General features: G+C 41.0%; 3 long non-coding RNA genes and 3 pseudogenes across 3 annotated transcripts; 3 read left to right on the top strand and 3 right to left on the bottom strand.

Annotated features, from left to right (window-relative positions):
* The first annotated feature begins 1,410 nt into the window (after positions 1-1,410).
* On the top strand, positions 1,411-3,986 carry LOC147872517 (uncharacterized). The gene is made up of 3 exons (XR_015537158.1): positions 1,411-1,601; positions 1,913-2,152; positions 2,548-3,986. It is a non-coding gene; the product is annotated as an uncharacterized LOC147872517 (long non-coding RNA).
* Positions 3,987-4,916: 930 nt separating this feature from the next.
* On the bottom strand, positions 4,917-5,177 carry LOC147872516 (signal recognition particle RNA; annotated as a pseudogene).
* Positions 5,178-6,127: 950 nt separating this feature from the next.
* On the top strand, positions 6,128-9,648 carry LOC147872515 (uncharacterized). Its single transcript, XR_015537161.1, has 3 exons — positions 6,128-6,203; positions 7,715-7,954; positions 8,351-9,648. It is a non-coding gene; the product is annotated as an uncharacterized LOC147872515 (long non-coding RNA).
* A 966-nt stretch (positions 9,649-10,614) lies between these two features.
* Positions 10,615-10,875, bottom strand: LOC147872514 (signal recognition particle RNA; annotated as a pseudogene).
* A 2,018-nt stretch (positions 10,876-12,893) lies between these two features.
* LOC147872513 (uncharacterized) lies at positions 12,894-15,307 on the top strand. The gene is made up of 3 exons (XR_015537157.1): positions 12,894-13,083; positions 13,395-13,634; positions 14,030-15,307. It is a non-coding gene; the product is annotated as an uncharacterized LOC147872513 (long non-coding RNA).
* A 1,079-nt stretch (positions 15,308-16,386) lies between these two features.
* LOC147872512 (signal recognition particle RNA) lies at positions 16,387-16,647 on the bottom strand (annotated as a pseudogene).
* Between the last annotated feature and the right edge of the window lie 580 nt (positions 16,648-17,227).

Here is a 17,227-nt window from a genome sequence, read left to right as displayed (position 1 = left end):
TCCTCATTCGATATATTACGATTACGAAAACTATTATGATCGATTTTAAGACGAAGATTTGCAAGGGTGGGGATGGACGTAGAAAGTTGACTGAACAAGAACAGCGACGTAAAGACGTAGAATATCAGATTAGAGAACGCGCTCCGGAAGGAGCGCCCTGCTCTAGTCTTCTACTATAAAAATTTGTGATTTTCGTTGCCTTCAGGAAATGACGTCTTCAAACAATGTCAACAGATATTTGTTTATACTCTGCATTGTTGTGTTGGTATAGAAACACAACAATGCCGAGTAAACAAATAACGCTTCACAACAAAGAAATCAAAAAATACCAAGCCAGTCGCATTATCACTGCTCTACAAGCAGCACATCGTCTCCGAACAGCGACAGAAAACTATTTAAGAAATGGAGAAAAGTGAGAGAAGGTAATCTGATACTGATAATAATACTCATTCAAGTCAAACTGCTTACGAAAACTGACGCCTCTGTGTTTAAATTATATTTAGGCGATAAATACAATGAAAGGAAGGGGTTAAAAGACTTGAGTAAGACACAAAAAAAACCCTCCGAAGGGGGGGGGGTTAGTTTAGTTTCTTACTCAAGATTTTAACAAATTAATATACAAAAACCTCAGAATTTTAAATTTTAAAAAGAAATGCAAAACTTGCTTTACGTATAGATTATAGCTATACATAAAGCTTAAAAATGTTCAGCAGAGATGAAAGCATCTACGGAATAGTAAGAGTGAGTGAAGAGGTAATATTTCAATGCAGGCTTATACCTTTATATAATAACTTAGACTTTTAACTGTTGGAAGATTATTAAACAACTTGATACCTGTATAGTAGACTCCTTTTTGATATTTAGTAAGGTTAGGATTTGGCACATAGAGATCACGTTTCCATCTTGTATTTAAATTATGTACATCTGTATTTCTTTTAAATTTATCTAAGTTTTCCACCACACATGATAGACAGCAGAGTATAAATTCACTTGCAAGTGGAAGTATATTAAATTTACGAAATAATTTTCTACAAGATACCCTGCTTTTGACACCGGCCATTATTCTAATTAATTTGTTTTGCATGTAAAAAGTTGTCAGTGGAACCATGGTTCCGGATAATTTGACGTAAATACGTCACACTTGCTTTACAATCGAGTAAAGTTTGATTAAGACATTGCTTATTTAACTTGAATTAGTTACGCTTAAGATGGGTCTGTGGTAGATGAATGTAATGTAATGTAATGTAAGGTAACTATGTAGGTAACCATTGTTGTTTATTTGTTGATAAACAGATGACGTTTCCCAGGTAACATATCAATGAAGTTTGACGTTTTCCAGGTAACATATCAATGAAGTTTGACGTTTCCCAGGTAACATATCAATGAAGTTTGACGTTTCCCAGGTAACATAACAATGGTTATGTTACCTAAGAAACTAATTGCTACGTGATCTGTTTACTCGGCATTGTTGTGTTACATTACTGCCGTCAACAATCCGCTTTCGTTATTGCGGAAAGAACTGAGCTGTGAATCGGCTGTAGAATAAGTGCGTCGTAGAATAGATAATTTTGTGCTGGTAAAAACGTTTTAGAATATCACAGGTACTTATCTTATGTAAGAATTATTACATTACATTACATTATAGAGACGTATTTACGTCAGATTCTCCGGAACCGTAGTTCCTCTGTCAACATTTCATATCTTATATTTCTGAATCTGTAGTATTACAGAATCTGAAAAACGTGTACAATGAACACAGAAAAATACGACCTTGAACACATCCGTATGTGTTTTGTATTGTTCACTGAGGTGAACTCTAGAAACTGTGATGGGTGTGTTATAGCTTCATTGCTTAATTTAATTAACAGTAATATAAAAGTGATTTATATACTTTCAATTGTGTGTCTTTTAGATCCCGGTGACAGAAGGTGACGTCTTCAAACAATGGCAACAGATATTTGTTTATACTCTGCATTGTTGTGTTGGTATAGAAACACAACAATGCCGAGTAAACAAATAACGTAACAAATAAACAAATACCAAGCCAGTCGCATGATCACTGCTCTACAAGCAGCACATCGTCTCCGAACAGCGACAGAAAACTATTTAAGAAATGAAGAATAGTGAGAGAAGACGTACTAACACCAACAAGGTAATCTGATACTGATAAGAATACTCATTCAAGTCATACTGCGCATTCAAGGGTTAAAACACTTGGATAAGACACAAAACTAACCACCCTTTGGGGGGGGGTTAGTTTAGTTTCTTACTCAATGGGGAACTTCATACTTATGATTCAATTTAACATTTTAGAGTGATTAATTCAAGGAGTATGAGATGGTTGAGACATGTACCGCACAAAATTTAACAGATTCAATTGACTTTAGGTAGGTGGATGATCTGAACACGACAATGAACCTTAAGAGTTCCATAATATAAAGCAATGATTTTGACGTAAATACGTCTACACGGAAGGGTCATTCGGCGAAAAAGTGTAACGGAGATGTGTAGGATCCGTATCCGTAACGTCGTGTTTGTTTATTTCAGTCGTAATCCAGGGCGAGCCTCAGGTACTGGGCGGGCGACAGGTGGCGGATAGTGATATGAGGGTTAGCTGCGAATAAGGGGCAGTCCCGGACCGAGGCGGCAAGACCGGAGAGCGTGGGAGTGTAGCTGGTGGCAGGCTACACCCATCAAATACCACATGAGCTCAGTGCCCCCACTGCCTTGTGGGTAGGGGAGGAATCCCCAAAGGCTAAGGGAAGGAAAACCCTGACAGAAAACCAAGGGTAGAAGGGGCTGCATAGGGATAGAGAAACCAGTCCTTCTAAGGGAAAGAACCCGGAATAAAAACTTATGGAGGACGGTGGGGGGGTGCACATCGGACTACCAACCCAATTCTGGCAGAAGCTCACACACTGAAAGGGCCGTAGTGCTAGAGAAGAAGAGGTTGGAGCAGAAGCGCACATGTAATGAAGAAATTCGAAACTTTCATTTTGTTTGTATGTATTCTTCCTTTGTGTGTGTCTGCGTGCGCGCGCGAGCGTTTGGGTGTGTGTATGTGGCGTGGGGCGTGGGGCGTGTGGGGCCTGGTGTCCTGTCGTGTTGTATCGTGTGGTTTGGTGTGTTGTGTGGTGTGTTCTGCAGTCGTGTCGCGTCGTGTCGTGTCGTCGTGTGCTGTCGTGTCGTGTGGTGTACTGTGGTGTGGGCCGACACCACACGACACGAGACGACGCCACACGAGACGACGCCACACGAGACGACGCCACACGACAGGACGCCACACGACACGACGCCACACGAGAGGACGCCACACGAGACGACGCCACACGAGACGACGCCACACGAGACGACGCCACACGAGACGACGCCACACGAGACGACGCCACACGAGACGACGCCACACGAGACGACGCCACACGAGACGACACACCACGCGACACGTCAGCACACCACACGACACGACACCACACGACTGCACACCACACCACACCACACCACACCACACCACACGACAAGACACCACCCCCACACCACGCCCGACGCCCCACACGCCACACACACACCCAAGCGCGCGCGCACACGCACACACACACACAGAGGAGGAAGACGTACAAACCTAATGAAAGTTTCGATATTCATTACATGTCCTTCTTCTTCTTCTTTACCACTACGGCCCTTTCAGTGTGTCAGCTTCTTCCAGAATTGGGTTCTTAGCCCGATGTCCAACCCCCATAGTCCTCCAGAAGTTTTTATTCCGGGTTCTTTCCCTTAGAAGGATTGGTTTCTCTTTTCCTATGCAGCCCCTTCAACCCTTGGTTTTCTGTCAGGGTTTTCCTTCCCTGTTTTAAAGAAGTAATTGTTTTGTTTGTTTGTTTGTTCCGAAATGTAAATCGATCAATCGATAAGGAATATGAATGATATTTTATTATCTTAATTATAATAAATTTTAAATAAAATTATATTGTGATCAGACGGATTAAAATAAATAATTGATATAATTGTTTTATTTCCATTGTCATAAATATTGTACAGATTTCTTCCAATTTTGGGCTGTGGTCTCCAGAAACCAAGTTTTATTGCTGGAGAGTGGCCATGTTTGAAGAATATTCAGATTTCATATTTATTAGAATGTGGAACAGGAAATCTACCTTTTAGTTTTTAGTTTTCATTTTTATGTTTGATTAGTGGAGTTAGGCTTTGAAATTTTCTATTATGATATATATTTAAAAAATGCTTTTTCATAGGTTAAAAAGCATACATACAGATTATGTGAATTTAAAGTTAAATTTGATAAATTATGCATGGAAATAGTTAAATAAATGGAATGATTGTTAATTTATAAATAATGATAGTTCATCATATAAATTGGAGTATTAAAACATCAGTAGGTCTCACAAGTTCTCTGCAGAATATATTTGTTTTAATTTGGAATGAACATTCTTCTCCATAATTGCAAAATCTGTGAGGTGGCAATTCAGCCCTACTGGCTCTCGTGACTGGACCAAATTATCCCAGGCCGGGAGGTGGTACGGTTGTGGGATGGTAATAGCGGTTAAGCCAAAAAACTTAATAAATGAACCCCCGATTAAACAACAAGGGATATTTAATAAAAATATATATAAATTCAAAAGGAGAACAAACTCCCAAGGCTCAGGCTCCGGTAGGGGGTTACAACCCAAAAAATATCAGACCTATCTGTCTCCAAGCTGAGTCGTTCTCTGCCCGGCGGACACACACACACACAGACTGTCTGCCCTGCTGTCTCATCTGGGTCTCGAAGCCGCCGACTCCAAAGAACTTCGAGAGAGCAGATAGGCTACTCGAGCCATGAGACATGGCTCATCCTCCCCCCCCCTCCAAAAAATGCTCCCTGGGCCGGGGTTGTCGTAGTACAGGTGCCGGTAGCTCCGATCACAGGTGACTTCCGGTCTGCTCTAAAGCAGCTCCCAGTCTTCATGCGCGATCCCATTACAGCATCATACGGGTGAGTTTCCTCTCTGGCCCGATCCACCCCTCCTTAAACAACCTGGCCACCCCGGGCTCCCCCCAGGGTGTCCATATTGATACCGAGCTTAGCTGTGGGACACAGAACACCAGAACTCCCAACCTCAAGTCATTTCTCAACACTTAGCCTCTAAGTAGTTGGATTACAGGAGTTCGTCACCACTCCCAGCACGTCGGAGCCCCAGCCCTGGCTTTCAGCTTCGTTGTGGGCACCGAAAGTGCATACGCAGAGTCACGACCGAGTAGACAACCCCCCCACCCCCCCAAAAAAAAATGAAAGTGATAGTGGAACCACGGTTCCGGAGAATTTGACGTAAATACGTCTTTACGGAAAGGAAGTTTATATATTGGCTTTATTCTAAATATTCCCTTCATACATGCTGTACAATTGAGATAAGTTTGATTAAGACTTTGCTTATTTAACCTGAATTAGTTACGCTTAAGATGGGTCTGTGGTAGCTGAAATATCTTTTTTTTATTTTTACTATAAAAATTTGTGATTTCGTCGTCATCAATCAACAATGTCAACAGATATTTGTTTATACTCTGCATTGTTGTGTTGGTATAGAAACACAACAATGCCGAGTAAACAAATAACGCTTCACAACAAAGAAATCAAAAAATATCAAGCCAGTCGCATTATCACTGCTCCAGAAGCAGCAGACCGCAATCTTGATTATCGACTGACAGTTGGCTTAAAACATCAGAAAAGCGAAAGAAGACGTCATCAAGTATTTGAAGTACCAACTCCAACAACTTCACAAGGTAAACTGATCCTCATTCGATATATTACGATTACGAAAACTATTATGATCGATTTTAAGACGAAGATTTGCAAGGGTGGGGATGGACGTAGAAAGTTGACTGAACAAGAACAGCGACGTAAAGACGTAGAATATCAGATTAGAGAACGCGCTCCGGAAGGAGCGCCCTGCTCTAGTCTTCTACTATAAAAATTTGTGATTTTCGTTGCCTTCAGGAAATGACGTCTTCAAACAATGTCAACAGATATTTGTTTATACTCTGCATTGTTGTGTTGGTATAGAAACACAACAATGCCGAGTAAACAAATAACGCTTCACAACAAAGAAATCAAAAAATACCAAGCCAGTCGCATTATCACTGCTCTACAAGCAGCACATCGTCTCCGAACAGCGACAGAAAGCTATTTAAGAAATGGAGAAAAGTGAGAGAAGGTAATCTGATACTGATAATAATACTCATTCAAGTCAAACTGCTTACGAAAACTGACGCCTCTGTGTTTAAATTATATTTAGGCGATAAATACAATGAAAGGAAGGGGTTAAAAGACTTGAGTAAGACACAAAAAAAACCCTCCGAAGGGGGGGGGGGGGGTTAGTTTAGTTTCTTACTCAAGATTTTAACAAATTAATATATACAAAAACCTCAGAATTTTAAATTTTAAAAAGAAATGCAAAACTTGCTTTACGTATAGATTATAGCTATACATAAAGCTTAAAAATGTTCAGCAGAGATGAAAGCATCTACGGAATAGTAAGAGTGAGTGAAGAGGTAATATTTCAATGCAGGCTTATACCTTTATATAATAACTTAGACTTTTAACTGTTGGAAGATTATTAAACAACTTGATACCTGTATAGTAGACTCCTTTTTGATATTTAGTAAGGTTAGGATTTGGCACATAGAGATCACGTTTCCATCTTGTATTTAAATTATGTACATCTGTATTTCTTTTAAATTTATCTAAGTTTTCCACCACACATGATAGACAGCAGAGTATAAATTCACTTGCAAGTGGAAGTATATTAAATTTACGAAATAATTTTCTACAAGATACCCTGCTTTTGACACCGGCCATTATTCTAATTAATTTGTTTTGCATGTAAAAAGTTGTCAGTGGAACCATGGTTCCGGATAATTTGACGTAAATACGTCACACCTGCTTTACAATCGAGTAAAGTTTGATTAAGACATTGCTTATTTAACTTGAATTAGTTACGCTTAAGATGGGTCTGTGGTAGAAGAATGTAATGTAATGTAATGTAAGGTAACTATGTAGGTAACCATTGTTGTTTATTTGTTGATAAACAGATGACGTTTCCCAGGTAACATATCAATGAAGTTTGACGTTTTCCAGGTAACATATCAATGAAGTTTGACGTTTCCCAGGTAACATATCAATGAAGTTTGACGTTTCCCAGGTAACATAACAATGGTTATGTTACCTAAGAAACTAATTGCTACGTGATCTGTTTACTCGGCATTGTTGTGTTACATTACTGCCGTCAACAATCCGCTTTCGTTATTGCGGAAAGAACTGAGCTGTGAATCGGCTGTAGAATAAGTGCGTCGTAGAATAGATAATTTTGTGCTGGTAAAAACGTTTTAGAATATCACAGGTACTTATCTTATGTAAGAATTATTACATTACATTACATTATAGAGACGTATTTACGTCAGATTCTCCGGAACCGTGGTTCATCTGTCAACATTTCATAACTTATATTTCTGAATCTGTAGTATTACGGAATCTGAAAATCGTGTACAATGAACACAGAAAAATACAAACCCAAATTTTAGACCTTGAACACATTCGTATGTGTTTTGTATTGTTCACTGAGGTGAACTCTAGAAACTGTGATGGGTGTGTTATAGCTTCATTGCTTAATTTAATTAACAGTAATATAAAGTGATTTATATATTTTCAATTGTATCTGTCTTTTAGATACCGGTGACAGAAGGTGACGTCTTCAAACAATGTCAACAGATATTTGTTTATACTCTGCATTGTTGTGTTGGTATAGAAACACAACAATGCCGAGTAAACAAATAACGTAATAAATAAACAAATACGAAGCCAGTCGCATGATCACTGCTCTACAAGCAGCACATCGTCTCCGAACAGCGACAGAAAACTATTTAAGAAATGGAGAAAAGTGAGAGAAGACGTACTGACACCAACAAGGTAATCTGATACTGATAATAATACTCATTCAAGTCATACTGCGCATTCAAGGGTTAAAACACTTGGATAAGACACAAAACTAACCACCCTTTGGGGGGGGGGTTAGTTTAGTTTCTTACTCAATGGGGAACTTCATACTTATGATTCAATTTAACATTTTAGAGTGATTAATTCAAGGAGTATGAGATGGTTGAGACATGTACCGCACAAAATTTAACAGATTCAATTGACTTTAGGTAGGTGGATGATCTGAACACGACAATGAACCTTAAGAGTTCCATAATATAAAGCAATGATTTTGACGTAAATACGTCTACACGGAAGGGTCATTCGGCGAAAAAGTGTAACGGAGATGTGTAGGATCCGTATCCGTAACGTCGTGTTTGTTTATTTCAGTCGTAATCCAGGGCGAGCCTCAGGTACTGGGCGGGCGACAGGTGGCGGATAGTGATATGAGGGTTAGCTGCGAATAAGGGGCAGTCCCGGACCGAGGCGGCAAGACCGGAGAACGTGGGAGTGTAGCTGGTGGCAGGCTACACCCATCAAATACCACATGAGCTCAGTGCCCCCACTGCCTTGTGGGTAGGGGAGGAATCCCCAAAGGCTAAGGGAAGGAAAACCCTGACAGAAAACCAAGGGTAGAAGGGGCTGCATAGGGATAGAGAAACCAGTCCTTCTAAGGGAAAGAACCCGGAATAAAAACTTATGGAGGACGGTGGGGGGGGTGCACATCGGACTACCAACCCAATTCTGGAAGAAGCTCACACACTGAAAGGGCCGTAGTGCTAGAGAAGAAGAGGTTGGAGCAGAAGCGCACATGTAATGAAGAAATTCGAAACTTTCATTTTGTTTGTATGTATTCTTCCTTTGTGTGTGTCTGCGTGCGCGCGCGAGCGTTTGGGTGTGTGTATGTGGCGTGGGGCGTGGGGCGTGTGGGGCCTGGTGTCCTGTCGTGTTGTATCGTGTGGTTTGGTGTGTTGTGTGGTGTGTTCTGCAGTCGTGTCGCGTCGTGTCGTGTCGTCGTGTGCTGTCGTGTCGTGTGGTGTACTGTGGTGTGGGCCGACACCACACGACACGAGACGACGCCACACGAGACGACGCCACACGACACGACGCCACACGAGAGGACGCCACACGAGACGACGCCACACGAGACGACGCCACACGAGACGACGCCACACGAGACGACACACCACGCGACACGTCAGCACACCACACGACACGACACTACACGACTGCACACCACACCACACGACAAGACACCACCCCCACACCACGCCCCAGACGCCCCACACGCCACACACACACCCAAGCGCGCGCGCACACGCACACACACACACAGAGGAGGAAGACGTACAAACCTAATGAAAGTTTCGATATTCATTACATGTCCTTCTTCTTCTTCTTTACCACTACGGCCCTTTCAGTGTGTCAGCTTCTTCCAGAATTGGGTTCTTAGCCCGATGTCCAACCCCCATAGTCCTCCAGAAGTTTTTATTCCGGGTTCTTTCCCTTAGAAGGATTGGTTTCTCTTTTCCTATGCAGCCCCTTCAACCCTTGGTTTTCTGTCAGGGTTTTCCTTCCCTGTTTTAAAGAAGTAATTGTTTTGTTTGTTTGTTTGTTCCGAAATGTAAATCGATCAATCGATAAGGAACATGAATGATATTTTATTATCTTAATTATAATAAATTTTAAATAAAATTATATTGTGATCAGACGGATTAAAATAAATAATTGATATAATTGTTTTATTTCCATTGTCATAAATATTGTACAGATTTCTTCCAATTTTGGGCTGTGATCTCCAGAAACCAAGTTTTATTGCTGGAGAGTGGCCATGTTTGAAGAATATTCAGATTTCATATTTATTAGAATGTGGAACAGGAAATCTACCTTTTAGTTTTTAGTTTTCATTTTTATGTTTGATTAGTGGAGTTAGGCTTTGAAATTTTCTATTATGATATATATTTAAAAAATGCTTTTTCATAGGTTAAAAAGCATACATACAGATTATGTGAATTTAAAGTTAAATTTGATAAATTATGCATGGAAATAGTTAAATAAATGGAATGATTGTTAATTTATAAATAATGATAGTTCATCATATAAATTGGAGTATTAAAACATCAGTAGGTCTCACAAGTTCTCTGCAGAATATATTTGTTTTAATTTGGAATGAACATTCTTCTCCATAATTGCAAAATCTGTGAGGTGGCAATTCAGCCCTACTGGCTCTCGTGACTGGACCAAATTATCCCAGGCCGGGAGGTGGTACGGTTGTGGGATGGTAATAGCGGTTAAGCCAAAAAACTTAATAAATGAACCCCCGATTAAACAACAAGGGATATTTAATAAAAATATATATAAATTCAAAAGGAGAACAAACTCCCAAGGCTCAGGCTCCGGTAGGGGGTTACAACCCAAAAAATATCAGACCTATCTGTCTCCAAGCTGAGTCGTTCTCTGCCCGGCGGACACACACACACACAGACTGTCTGCCCTGCTGTCTCATCTGGGTCTCGAAGCCGCCGACTCCAAAGAACTTCGAGAGAGCAGATAGGCTACTCGAGCCATGAGACATGGCTCATCCTCCCCCCCCCCCTCCAAAAAATGCTCCCTGGGCCGGGGTTGTCGTAGTACAGGTGCCGGTAGCTCCGATCACAGGTGACTTCCGGTCTGCTCTAAAGCAGCTCCCAGTCTTCATGCGCGATCCCATTACAGCATCATACGGGTGAGTTTCCTCTCTGGCCCGATCCACCCCTCCTTAAACAACCTGGCCACCCCGGGCTCCCCCCAGGGTGTCCATATTGATACCGAGCTTAGCTGTGGGACACAGAACACCAGAACTCCCAACCTCAAGTCATTTCTCAACACTTAGCCTCTAAGTAGTTGGATTACAGGAGTTCGTCACCACTCCCAGCACGTCGGAGCCCCAGCCCTGGCTTTCAGCTTCGTTGTGGGCACCGAAAGTGCATACGCAGAGTCACGACCGAGTAGACAACCCCCCCCCCCCCACAAAAAAAAATGAAAGTGATAGTGGAACCACGGTTCCGGAGAATTTGACGTAAATACGTCTTTACGGAAAGGAAGTTTATATATTGGCTTTATTCTAAATATTCCCTTCATACATGCTGTACAATTGAGATAAGTTTGATTAAGACTTTGCTTATTTAACCTGAATTAGTTACGCTTAAGATGGGTCTGTGGTAGCTGAAATATCTTTTTTTTATTTTTACTATAAAAATTTGTGATTTCGTCGTCATCAATCAACAATGTCAACAGATATTTGTTTATACTCTGCATTGTTGTGTTGGTATAGAAACACAACAATGCCGAGTAAACAAATAACGCTTCACAACAAAGAAATCAAAAAATATCAAGCCAGTCGCATTATCACTGCTCCAGAAGCAGCAGACCGCAATCTTGATTATCGACTGACAGTTGGCTTAAAACATCAGAAAAGCGAAAGAAGACGTCATCAAGTATTTGAAGTACCAACTCCAACAACTTCACAAGGTAAACTGATCCTCATTCGATGTATTACGATTACGAAAACTATTATGATCGATTTTAAGACGAAGATTTGCAAGGGTGGGGATGGACGTAGAAAGTTGACTGAACAAGAACAGCGACGTAAAGACGTAGAATATCAGATTAGAGAACGCGCTCCGGAAGGAGCGCCCTGCTCTAGTCTTCTACTATAAAAATTTGTGATTTTCGTTGCCTTCAGGAAATGACGTCTTCAAACAATGTCAACAGATATTTGTTTATACTCTGCATTGTTGTGTTGGTATAGAAACACAACAATGCCGAGTAAACAAATAACGCTTCACAACAAAGAAATCAAAAAATACCAAGCCAGTCGCATTATCACTGCTCTACAAGCAGCACATCGTCTCCGAACAGCGACAGAAAACTATTTAAGAAATGGAGAAAAGTGAGAGAAGGTAATCTGATACTGATAATAATACTCATTCAAGTCAAACTGCTTACGAACACTGACGCCTCTGTGTTTAAATTATATTTAGGCGATAAATACAATGAAAGGAAGGGGTTAAAAGACTTGAGTAAGACACAAAAAAAACCCTCCGAAAGGGGGGGGGGGGTTAGTTTAGTTTCTTACTCAAGATTTTAACAAATTAATATACAAAAACCTCAGAATTCTAAATTTTAAAAAGAAATGCAAAACTTGCTTTACGTATAGATTATAGCTATACATAAAGCTTAAAAATGTTCAGCAGAGATGAAAGCATCTACGGAATAGTAAGAGTGAGTGAAGAGGTAATATTTCAATGCAGGCTTATACCTTTATATAATAACTTAGACTTTTAACTGTTGGAAGATTATTAAACAACTTGATACCTGTATAGTAGACTCCTTTTTGATATTTAGTAAGGTTAGGATTTGGCACATAGAGATCACGTTTCCATCTTGTATTTAAATTATGTACATCTGTATTTCTTTTAAATTTATCTAAGTTTTCCACCACACATGATAGACAGCAGAGTATAAATTCACTTGCAAGTGGAAGTATATTAAATTTACGAAATAATTTTCTACAAGATACCCTGCTTTTGACACCGGCCATTATTCTAATTAATTTGTTTTGCATGTAAAAAGTTGTCAGTGGAACCATGGTTCCGGATAATTTGACGTAAATACGTCACACTTGCTTTACAATCGAGTAAAGTTTGATTAAGACATTGCTTATTTAACTTGAATTAGTTACGCTTAAGATGGGTCTGTGGTAGATGAATGTAATGTAATGTAATGTAAGGTAACTATGTAGGTAACCATTGTTGTTTATTTGTTGATAAACAGATGACGTTTCCCAGGTAACATATCAATGAAGTTTGACGTTTTCCAGGTAACATATCAATGAAGTTTGACGTTTCCCAGGTAACATATCAATGAAGTTTGACGTTTCCCAGGTAACATAACAATGGTTATGTTACCTAAGAAACTAATTGCTACGTGATCTGTTTACTCGGCATTGTTGTGTTACATTACTGCCGTCAACAATCCGCTTTCGTTATTGCGGAAAGAACTGAGCTGTGAATCGGCTGTAGAATAAGTGCGTCGTAGAATAGATAATTTTGTGCTGGTAAAAACGTTTTAGAATATCACAGGTACTTATCTTATGTAAGAATTATTACATTACATTACATTATAGAGACGTATTTACGTCAGATTCTCCGGAACCGTAGTTCCTCTGTCAACATTTCATATCTTATATTTCTGAATCTGTAGTATTACAGAATCTGAAAAACGTGTACAATGAACACAGAAAAATACGACCTTGAACACATCCGTATGTGTTTTGTATTGTTCACTGAGGTGAACTCTAGAAACTGTGATGGGTGTGTTATAGCTTCATTGCTTAATTTAATTAACAGTAATATAAAAGTGATTTATATATTTTCAATTGTGTGTCTTTTAGATCCCGGTGACAGAAGGTGACGTCTTCAAACAATGGCAACAGATATTTGTTTATACTCTGCATTGTTGTGTTGGTATAGAAACACAACAATGCCGAGTAAACAAATAACGTAACAAATAAACAAATACCAAGCCAGTCGCATGATCACTGCTCTACAAGCAGCACATCGTCTCCGAACAGCGACAGAAAACTATTTAAGAAATGAAGAATAGTGAGAGAAGACGTACTAACACCAACAAGGTAATCTGATACTGATAAGAATACTCATTCAAGTCATACTGCGCATTCAAGGGTTAAAACACTTGGATAAGACACAAAACTAACCACCCTTTGGGGGGGGGTTAGTTTAGTTTCTTACTCAATGGGGAACTTCATACTTATGATTCAATTTAACATTTTAGAGTGATTAATTCAAGGAGTATGAGATGGTTGAGACATGTACCGCACAAAATTTAACAGATTCAATTGACTTTAGGTAGGTGGATGATCTGAACACGACAATGAACCTTAAGAGTTCCATAATATAAAGCAATGATTTTGACGTAAATACGTCTACACGGAAGGGTCATTCGGCGAAAAAGTGTAACGGAGATGTGTAGGATCCGTATCCGTAACGTCGTGTTTGTTTATTTCAGTCGTAATCCAGGGCGAGCCTCAGGTACTGGGCGGGCGACAGGTGGCGGATAGTGATATGAGGGTTAGCTGCGAATAAGGGGCAGTCCCGGACCGAGGCGGCAAGACCGGAGAGCGTGGGAGTGTAGCTGGTGGCAGGCTACACCCATCAAATACCACATGAGCTCAGTGCCCCCACTGCCTTGTGGGTAGGGGAGGAATCCCCAAAGGCTAAGGGAAGGAAAACCCTGACAGAAAACCAAGGGTAGAAGGGGCTGCATAGGGATAGAGAAACCAGTCCTTCTAAGGGAAAGAACCCGGAATAAAAACTTATGGAGGACGGTGGGGGGGTGCACATCGGACTACCAACCCAATTCTGGAAGAAGCTCACACACTGAAAGGGCCGTAGTGCTAGAGAAGAAGAGGTTGGAGCAGAAGCGCACATGTAATGAAGAAATTCGAAACTTTCATTTTGTTTGTATGTATTCTTCCTTTGTGTGTGTCTGCGTGCGCGCGCGAGCGTTTGGGTGTGTGTATGTGGCGTGGGGCGTGGGGCGTGTGGGGCCTGGTGTCCTGTCGTGTTGTATCGTGTGGTTTGGTGTGTTGTGTGGTGTGTTCTGCAGTCGTGTCGCGTCGTGTCGTGTCGTCGTGTGCTGTCGTGTCGTGTGGTGTACTGTGGTGTGGGCCGACACCACACGACACGAGACGACGCCACACGAGACGACGCCACACGAGACGACGCCACACGACACGACGCCACACGACAGGACGCCACACGACACGACGCCACACGAGAGGACGCCACACGAGACGACGCCACACGAGACGACGCCACACGAGACGACGCCACACGAGACGACGCCACACGAGACGACGCCACACGAGACGACACACCACGCGACACGTCAGCACACCACACGACACGACACCACACGACTGCACACCACACCACACCACACCACACCACACCACACGACAAGACACCACCCCCACACCACGCCCCAGACGCCCCACACGCCACACACACACCCAAGCGCGCGCGCACACGCACACACACACACAGAGGAGGAAGACGTACAAACCTAATGAAAGTTTCGATATTCATTACATGTCCTTCTTCTTCTTCTTTACCACTACGGCCCTTTCAGTGTGTCAGCTTCTTCCAGAATTGGGTTCTTAGCCCGATGTCCAACCCCCATAGTCCTCCAGAAGTTTTTATTCCGGGTTCTTTCCCTTAGAAGGATTGGTTTCTCTTTTCCTATGCAGCCCCTTCAACCCTTGGTTTTCTGTCAGGGTCTTCCTTCCCTGTTTTAAAGAAGTAATTGTTTTGTTTGTTTGTTTGTTCCGAAATGTAAATCGATCAATCGATAAGGAATATGAATGATATTTTATTATCTTAATTATAATAAATTTTAAATAAAATTATATTGTGATCAGACGGATTAAAATAAATAATTGATATAATTGTTTTATTTCCATTGTCATAAATATTGTACAGATTTCTTCCAATTTTGGGCTGTGGTCTCCAGAAACCAAGTTTTATTGCTGGAGAGTGGCCATGTTTGAAGAATATTCAGATTTCATATTTATTAGAATGTGGAACAGGAAATCTACCTTTTAGTTTTTAGTTTTCATTTTTATGTTTGATTAGTGGAGTTAGGCTTTGAAATTTTCTATTATGATATATATTTAAAAAATGCTTTTTCATAGGTTAAAAAGCATACATACAGATTATGTGAATTTAAAGTTAAATTTGATAAATTATGCATGGAAATAGTTAAATAAATGGAATGATTGTTAATTTATAAATAATGATAGTTCATCATATAAATTGGAGTATTAAAACATCAGTAGGTCTCACAAGTTCTCTGCAGAATATATTTGTTTTAATTTGGAATGAACATTCTTCTCCATAATTGCAAAATCTGTGAGGTGGCAATTCAGCCCTACTGGCTCTCGTGACTGGACCAAATTATCCCAGGCCGGGAGGTGGTACGGTTGTGGGATGGTAATAGCGGTTAAGCCAAAAAACTTAATAAATGAACCCCCGATTAAACAACAAGGGATATTTAATAAAAATATATATAAATTCAAAAGGAGAACAAACTCCCAAGGCTCAGGCTCCGGTAGGGGGTTACAACCCAAAAAATATCAGACCTATCTGTCTCCAAGCTGAGTCGTTCTCTGCCCGGCGGACACACACACACACAGACTGTCTGCCCTGCTGTCTCATCTGGGTCTCGAAGCCGCCGACTCCAAAGAACTTCGAGAGAGCAGATAGGCTACTCGAGCCATGAGACATGGCTCATCCTCCCCCCCCCCTCCAAAAAATGCTCCCTGGGCCGGGGTTGTCGTAGTACAGGTGCCGGTAGCTCCGATCACAGGTGACTTCCGGTCTGCTCTAAAGCAGCTCCCAGTCTTCATGCGCGATCCCATTACAGCATCATACGGGTGAGTTTCCTCTCTGGCCCGATCCACCCCTCCTTAAACAACCTGGCCACCCCGGGCTCCCCCCAGGGTGTCCATATTGATACCGAGCTTAGCTGTGGGACACAGAACACCAGAACTCCCAACCTCAAGTCATTTCTCAACACTTAGCCTCTAAGTAGTTGGATTACAGGAGTTCGTCACCACTCCCAGCACGTCGGAGCCCCAGCCCTGGCTTTCAGCTTCGTTGTGGGCACCGAAAGTGCATACGCAGAGTCACGACCGAGTAGACAACCCCCCCCCCCCACAAAAAAAAATGAAAGTGATAGTGGAACCACGGTTCCGGAGAATTTGACGTAAATACGTCTTTACGGAAAGGAAGTTTATATATTGGCTTTATTCTAAATATTCCCTTCATACATGCTGTACAATTGAGATAAGTTTGATTAAGACTTTGCTTATTTAACCTGAATTAGTTACGCTTAAGATGGGTCTGTGGTAGCTGAAATATCTTTTTTTTATTTTTACTATAAAAATTTGTGATTTCGTCGTCATCAATCAACAATGTCAACAGATATTTGTTTATACTCTGCATTGTTGTGTTGGTATAGAAACACAACAATGCCGAGTAAACAAATAACGCTTCACAACAAAGAAATCAAAAAATATCAAACCAGTCGCATTATCACTGCTCCAGAAGCAGCAGACCGCAATCTTGATTATCGACTGACAGTTGGCTTAAAACATCAGAAAAGCGAAAGAAGACGTCATCAAGTATTTGAAGTACCAACTCC

The sequence above is a fragment of the Zootermopsis nevadensis genome, unplaced genomic scaffold (genome assembly GCF_977971745.1).
Source record: "Zootermopsis nevadensis isolate Lab colony 2312 unplaced genomic scaffold, Znev_1.0 Znev_ptg000026l, whole genome shotgun sequence".
Taxonomy (NCBI): domain Eukaryota; kingdom Metazoa; phylum Arthropoda; class Insecta; order Blattodea; family Termopsidae; genus Zootermopsis; species Zootermopsis nevadensis.
Note: the sequence above shows the minus strand (reverse complement) of the source record. Positions and strands in the feature narration are given on the sequence as shown.